An 8756-nucleotide genomic window follows, 5' to 3' on the forward strand; every position below is an offset into this window, starting at 1 on the left:
ACTGCGGCGGCGACGACGCATTATCAGTGATAGCCGCGAAACGGTGCCAGTCGCGGTGCCTGTGTGTTGGTGAACGCGCGCGGCCACATCGGCGATCGCGTACGCACAATCACTAGCCCTGGCCGGTTCTCAGTGTGAAAAGCTTCCATAGACATAGAAGGAGTTGATCACTGTGCGTGCGAGTGTGTGCGTGCGAGCACATGCTTAACGAAAGCTCTCGCGAGAAGCTTATATGCTGAATGCGATAAATCAATTGAATGTGTGCTGTGATCATTTAATCGACTTACGAACTACTCTCGGAGTGCGTTCTGCAGATACGAATGTCGTACTATTTGTGCTTTGTTTTGTTTAACAACTTGATTTATTAATTTATTCGTTTATCGAGACACTTTCTTACAGCTCTTTACAGCGTTTCTAACTCTTTTTCGCATCGAGGCTTAAGCTTAACGTAGTTGTTATTTGTTTATTCCATCACTAATCAATTTCTAAAACGGCCAAACTTTTAGCAGCTTGGAAAGATACGATATTATGCCAGCTCCCAGGCCTGTCTGAGCCAAATATGCGAACACGTAGAGGGCTGCAGACAATAGAATTCAGCATTCTCATTCTCACAACGATCGCGATGTTTGAGCGAGCGCGGCAGACTGCATTCTTCGGCATGACAGCGCCCGTCGAAATGTGTTAAGAAGCACTGAAGCACTTTTATCACTGAACGCGATAATGACTGGCAGACGTGTAAAGTGCTTCGACGATGTATTGGACGAAAATATCCTCTTCGAAGTTTACACATCCCGTCAAACCGTCAAACCATCTTTACAAATGGCCGCAGTCGCTGCCATCGTAACCACGGATGCAGTATAGTAATGCAATGAAATAAATTAGCTTTATGAAACACTAGTTTTGTCTTAAGTAAACATTCGACTTTCAGTGCTGAAAGTTTCATCTTATTACGCGAAGTCTGTAGAAAGTTATGCTTAATGAAACTCAAAAGAAGACAAAGAATAATTGTGCACACTCACGTCGAGAACCCCTCGTGGTCTATTTCAAAAATCTCAAACGCAATATCGTAGATCGAAAGATTCAGAGTAGACGTCGTAGTGGAAAATACTACCCTCAGCTGAACTGGAAGGTTTTCAGATCAATCGAGGCAAATCTTGGACCGTTTCGGTTCGGGTTATTGCAAAAAATATGGTGCCAGCAGAGGTATTGTCCAGAGGATCTGACTACGAAGAGGCTACTGTTTTTTTCCTTGTATGTAAGCATCCAAACAGGACACTTAAGTAAAACCTAGTCACTAAAACACGCGCTAGAAAGTTGTACGAGAAGGTTCTGAAGAGGAAAAAGGATGCTTGCTTGTGGACGACGAAACATACGTGAAAATGGATTTTGGACAGATTCTTGGACCAACATTTTATCTCGCCATGGCACGGGGAGATGTCCTTTCCATGTTCAATTTGTATTCGCCAATAAATTTGCACGGAAACTAGTGATCTGCAAGGAATTTGCACCAGTGGGCGGAAAACCAATGTTTTCATCACAAACACGACGATGAACTCAACGCTGTACAAGAAAGAGTTCCTCAAAAAGCGAGTTCTATCATTTATTAAGTCACACAAAGGTCCGGTTAAGTTGTGGCCTGATTTGGAAAGTTGCCACTACAAAGGGAAGGTAGTTCTGTGGTACTTTTACAGTAAGATTTCATCGGATATCAACCCACCAAATTGCCCTAAACTCCGTCCAATCGAAAATTTTTGGGCAACAATCAATAGGAACTTGAAGAAGAAGGAAAAGGTGATGCGGGAGGCTGCAGAGCTGGCGATTAATTGGTACAAATTTGCCGCTGACGTGGACCAGAAGGTTGTGCAGAAAATGATGGCGCGCATTCCAAAGAAAGTTCGCAAATTCATTCGATGACAGATAGAATAAATTTCTGAGACTTCATGTTGATACCTTCAATAAAATACCTTCATGTTGATACCTTCACATGTTTCCTAAGTCAACCCAATCCCGGAATAGAGCTAATTCAATTGTTCCCGATTCTAAGTGGGACAGGCTGTAACATTGTCCTCCAAGGGCACAACTTTGGACTCAAACTACCATGATCAGCACCTAATGGTTGGTATATCTTTAAAACGCGCTCTTTTCGATACTACAATTGACCGAAATGAATATGTGCTAAATTATGTTGCAAGCAGCTACTTTCTTAATGCATCAAAGTGAAATTCGATGATTTATTCCAAGTCATTTACTCCTGCTGAGACTGAGAAGTATTTCAATCAAGGGAGAACAAAACCTCTTGTCATCTTCATCAAGCCCTGCCGACGAATACCTACATGTTCGCTTTGTTACCAGCCCCGCGATCGGACCCTATCATCTCTTTCATTACTGTGACTTGACGACGTGACGACCTACTTCCAATTAATTCCGCAAACACTCCTCGCGCAGTGTACACCGATCCCAAGCCTCTGACATGTGAGTACAACAAAAGGCGGCTCAGGGCACCCAAAAGAGCCCCCATGAGGCCCCCAAATGTGAGAAAAAGAAAAGAAAATTCGTGCATCACGTTTGCGCGTAGTGGCAGCAGATTCAATGCGAGTCCCAACACCGAATCCCCTCGAAACGGGCCAGCTCCAATGAAAGTATGCTGGCGGCGCAGCTGAAGTGCCGGCGGAAAGGAAATGCGTCAATGCGGACGTATCTCGCGCACGTCAGCGTGTCCAAAAAGCTTGCATCTGTTTACTTACAGTTTCGGAAGCTTGGGCACTACTTCGTGCCGGGCCTAGAGCTTGGACGTGTGAATAGATTTGTTAGAAAAATAAACAAGGTTTTGTTGTGCGCCAGCCCCAGCATCTTTCGCGTCGCACATTCTTCGGAACGCTCAAAAATAGTTCAGCAACGTTCGCTATATCAAATTATTTTACATTTTGTTCTTTTTGTTTGTTCTTCGTATTCTACAAATACATTGTGCGCGTAATGTTGTGGATTTTAATAAAAGGCCATTTGTTTGAATTTGGCAGACTGAGCGAGCGAGCGCGTGTTGCGAGCGCCACCTGTCCGGCAGAAGCCGAACTCTCTTGGTGATGGTTTGTAACTTGGGAGAGTGCAAGGCAACTTTTGCGGGTAATCTAATTTATTTTATTTACATTTTATTTTTACATTTTATTTGATTTATTTTGATGAAAATAGGCTGTATTTTTAAAACTACAGTTTAGTAATCGTCGAAATGTTCACATTTATTGCAAAGTCATCGTAAAAATTCAGAATAAGCGTCAGAAGATCGAGAATGAGCATATTATCATTTACACCATTTCGAAATGATCATGGAAGGTTGTTTGAATAAATTTAAAACACGTATACCTGGGATTACCTCACGATGGATAAAATTTCACATCAAATATCGTCAGGAAAAATGAACACTTTTTACTATGGAAATACTTTCACTTCTCCTTTGAATTTTCGCAGCCACCATGCAAATGCCATATTCCCACGGTCAAGGATGTCCCATTTTTCTGCCACTCCCTAGAGCTGTCCGTAGCACAACTCGCACACGAATATGCACATCATGGCGTCTTCCAGGCCTACCTTTTTGATGCTGCTGGCCGTTTCCTTCGGGCCGATGGTGTACAAATCGACAATGCCGAGCAAACAGTCGTCACAGCGGCAAACGTCGTCCCCCAAAATCAGCGATCCCAGCGACCCGATGCTGCTGCTCGAGTCCATCGAATCCGTCCGGATGAGCCGTGAGCCTCCGGGGCCCTGCTGCTGTGACGCCGCTTCAATCTTCTTCGCCAGCAGCGCCTCCATCAGCGACCGCGGCCGATTGTTGTTGGACGTGAACAACGACATGATGCTTCCGACACGAAGTCACTAGTCACTATTCACCGTTGTTGATGTCGCACTGCTTCAGCAGATCATAGCCCCATCACCGGGGGACCAAGCTGCACTCACTCGCACCAAAAACTCACCACGATCAACACTAAAGTCCTTGCCTTGTTCCTTCTCCGCCCACGATCAGTTTCCGTCGCCGTTCGCCTCCGGAGCGGAAGCGGAAAAGCGGCAAATCTTCATAAACAACTATCACTCACACAAACGCACACAAAGGCGCACGCAGGAACCGCCGCGTCCAATAGGCGAGCACTCATCACAAGCAATTAATTAAATTGTAATCGTTGGGCCATCGTTGCATAATTAGCGCTTGGGCCATTGGCCATCGGTTGCGCAAAGGGGCTAATCGACGGTCGGCCCGGTAATTGCCGGGCATCCTAGCGGTAAGATGAAATCAGATGAATTAGGGCCCGGGTGAAAATGAGTGATTCTTGATGTCTTTCTCGCGACAGCCCGGCACGCACGCCGGAGCATGATACAGCGCACACAACAGCACGTATGGCCGCCACAGCACAACCTCAAGTCACGCGTGACGCACAACGACAAAACGGGCATCCCGATCTCGAACCACCATGGACCCGCGAGATTTCGGTAATTGGATAACGTAGGGCATCGGATTGCAGCCACAAGTCGTTGCGTCGGCTTTCGCGAACACGATGCTGTGTGTGGTAATAACTTCTTGATCGCAAGGATTAGCGCACCCAGCGAAGGCGCGACGCCTGTGCTGGTTATTTTTATTGTGGTCGTTTGCCGTTCCACTCCATCCATTGTTTCTTTCTCCGCCGGGAGTCGTTGCGGTGATGCATGGAAAGCCGATTACCGAGGCGCGATCTTCTGTCATCGTGTCTCACCTCAGCGTTTTTAAGCCGACGCAGGGGTGTTACTTGTCGGTTACTCTGGCGGGTTGTACGGGTTGGCTTCCACTGGGTGTGGTTAGCAATGTGACATCGGATCTCGAATCGAAATTATACTTCAATCACCCACAGCAATATTTCTTGTATGTACATTTGGAATCGTATAACTCATTTCAAACTCAAGTTATTCAAAGATTTGCACGACTGAATAGTGATTTTTTGAAATAATATTGTCCCCAAAATTGGTTCCCAAATTTCAACCACCAAGCAAATTCCATCACCAATGAGCACAAAAAAGTTCGAAGGAATACCGAAATTCCGTCTGGGTCCTGCTGGCATAATGATGGCGCGCCAAATTGAAACCATAACACGTGAAGACACGTTTCATTGTGTCAAATCATCATAAGCTTCAAGCACTGACCACCCTAAAAAACGAAGCAAGAAACAATGCCAATATTTTGCCTGCAACGGCCACGCTAATTGGAATCGCGAAAGTCACACGGGACCGCACAGCATCGTTTTATGGCACCGTTTGACAAATCTGAACAACGATCCATCGGCCGGTTAACGAGCTAACGATGCTAACCCAGCTCCGTGTCCTCCGGTGCATTCAAATGGCCGAAAATGAAACCCTCTGCACTCATTCGCTCGCGCGAACGCATTGGGGCTGCGTCACTCCCGAGAGGCTGTTCTTGGCTTGGCCGGCGCAAGTTATTTTATGACGCCACCCAGAGCAATCATTTCGGCAAATAACACGTGCAAATTGGTTGTAGTGTTGCCGAGCTGTTGTCACCTTCGCGCCGGTGGCTCGAAGAAGAGAACGTCAGCAAAAGCGACGCGCCTACAGCCTACAGAAACATTGTAAAGAGCTGTGGTCCGGTGCTTCAATTATTTGGACGTCCGTTTCGTGTGTCCGAGTTTCCCGAAAAGAATTTAACCCAACCATGGGCTATTCGCCCAAAATCGTAAATATGATCGCAATATAACGATTAAGCTCATAAACAACGCTTTACGATCGTGCGGCTGCGGCATCTGCGAAAAGGATTCCCACATTAACGGTTGATAGCTGTTTTATGGTCTAGTCGAATGGAATACTGTAAACGTCGAACCTCTGTTTTGATAGCAAACGTTGAAAGGTTAACGTGAAAGGTCACAAAACACACTTTTTTTCCCCATAAAATCGAAATTAATTTTATTCACCATTTTTTTGCTTTCATCATCAATCGGTTTTCAATCCCCAGCACAATTATGAAGAAAACAGGAGCTTCAATCTTACGCCCCGTTCCGTGCGTCTTTTACACACTCATTAACGCGTCAAAAGCTTATTTATGTCGAAGGCTCGAGCGCTAAAATGGCATCACTAAGCGATTGTGCCTAAGGACAAAAAGGGGAAAAAAACTAACTGACTGGTGAAATAACTTTTTACGAAATGCTCGAGCATAAAAACGCGTCGTTGGTGAGCCTGTCTTAGGCAGCCGCGGGGTTAGTAAACCCGAACCTGGCTCCGATTGGTGGCTCACAATGAAGTGTAAAATTTTTCGCCACGAATCTTGATCCTCGATGGGGCCAGCCCGTCGCCTTCGGGCTATGAGCCGCGAAAATAGATAATAAATTACAATCAAACGTTGATGGCTCGAGGTTTTCTTCCGTAGGTCGCTGTAATGTAAAACCCCTATTTTCCCAATTGGTGCACGGAGATCTCGTGGCAGCGCCAGGGAAATTCAAAGCCTCGCGAAGGTCAATCGCCAGCCTAACGTCTCGCCTAGAAACGCCTAGTGGCCAGGAGAAACCAATCTCACCTGCCCGCCTGCCAATAACCGGTACGCGAGCGGCACCGGTAGCGAGATCCTTTCACAACAATTGACAACTTGACAGTAAATGAGCAAAAACGTTTTACGAACGCCGATAAGAAGTGGGAATGTCAAGCCAGCAGCAAAAACACGGCGATGCGGCAACAGAGAACTGTGAGAACTGTGAAATCTATCCACAAGTCTGCCCATCTCACCGATAGAGCCGTTGGCTCCTGGCTCTTCAGAGTCGTCCGTCATACACCCTGATGGAGCAGCGGGAAATTGCACGACGTATCGCCGGACACTTAGTGTATGACTAAAGGATGTGTGTCTTCTTCCAAATAGGTCGGCAGATAGGCAGCCAATAGCGAAGAAGAAACCGCGACAGCAAGTCGGACCCGGCCCGGCCACTTCACAAACTCACTTCACAGCTTGTTAACAGCGCCATCGGTGGCGGTGGCGATGGTTAGGACGGGCCCTTAAGAGCTTTTCGCTGCTCACGAAGCGCTGGCCGAGCTCGCGCTTGTCATATTTGCATAAATTGATCGATTTCAGTCAGGCACTAGCCGATCTAGCCGGGTTGTTAGTGACCAACGGCCTCCCCCCGTTGAAAGTTGGAGCCGTCGGGGAGTTTGGATAAAAGTTGACGGACTATTTCCGCGTTCGAAACGTGGCACGGCCCCGTGACACAATCGACGTCAAGCGATACATATTTAATTAATGATTAGCCGACGGATCAAGCGCGTAACGGTAGCCTCGGACCCGCTCGCGGTTTCGCGGGTACCCCCCGCTGACAATCGATAGCCGATAAACAAATATCGAGCTAAGTGGCTCGCAGGATTCGTGTTAAGCTCCCCCCGGGGATGTTTGTGGCCGAACAAATGCGCCGAAGAAAGGCGAAACAGAAGTTACGACGAACACGGCCTGATCCCCATTACGTGGCGATAGTGCGCTGGCTTCGAGTCGATGGCCGCTGACCGAGAGGAAACCGGCGGCGATGGTGGCATCAAATTGCGGTGGCCATATTTTCCCCTACTTTATCGCCTCCGTTAAGCCCGCCGCCGTGCTACTTGAAGCAGGATACCTTCGCGGCCTTTTCGGCAGCCATGCATGCGTGTGGGTTATGGCTACGTTTGACGACGATCCCGACGTCCCGGACCCGGGCTGTCGTCAGGTCGTCGTGATAATGGCGTGTAGGGCTGCCAAAATGGGCCAAGAAACGGCTCAATTAAAATTAGTCACTTCGGACACTTAACGCGGTGAACGCTGCACTTCGGATTTGGAAGATTTGCCCTCGAGTCTACACGGGTGTCACCCGGCCGAGTGCTCCTTCGTTCGCCAAATCGCCATACTTATTACAATCGAACAATTCGAAAGGTCCAACACGGCATTGGAAAGTACACTTTCGGGTGCTTTCACCTGGCCTGCGAGGGCGCTGATAATCCTGCACGGTTCCGGCTGGAAAGAAAGGACGACTACCGACCAACCAGCGCAACAAACATTGATTGATTGCTACAACGTAGACGGCAGGCCATTCAGGACGCGGCGCACAGCCGGTCATTCCATGGCATCCGCGGCTCCAGGCACTAGCCCGACTACCGGCGCACCTGATACCGGTGCAAGATTTATGTGAGATCAGCCATAATGACGATGTAAGCCGGCCGATAAACATTCGCCCTACTCAACATCGTTGTACAGCGGTGTTCCCTACCGCGGCGCAGGCCTACGAGCCAACGAAACATGCTGCACAAATGTGTTTCTCGTGTACAGGCCTCGTTCACGGCACTTACACGCAACCGCTGGATGCCACGCAAGAGTAGCGATTGAAGAACAATCTTTACCTAGAACATCGGGTAAACACGTGTTCGATCGCGTCGATGCTGGCGATCGAACCAGGACTCGCTACGACTCCGTCTGAAGTACCTGCTTGGGACACGGGACTATTTCATATCTCCCATTTATTGAATATTTATGAACACCCGGAGCTACTAGTGTCGACGGAGACGCATCTTACGTGCATGAAACCAAGTACGGCTCCACTGAAGATACCCCGAGGCCCGAGGCGAGATCTGCTTCAGTTTTATTGGTACGGAGCGTGTCGTGTCGTGGCTATCATATCTTATCGCCTGGCCACAATCTTCCCCAGGGGACGCCCAGCCCCGGCGATGACGAAGTGCGCGACCACCGAACGCACCGGAGCTCCCGATTAATCATGCCCGGGGAAGAT

This window comes from Anopheles bellator, chromosome 2 (genome assembly GCF_943735745.2).
Source record: "Anopheles bellator chromosome 2, idAnoBellAS_SP24_06.2, whole genome shotgun sequence".
NCBI classification, from domain to species: Eukaryota; Metazoa; Arthropoda; class Insecta; order Diptera; family Culicidae; genus Anopheles; species Anopheles bellator.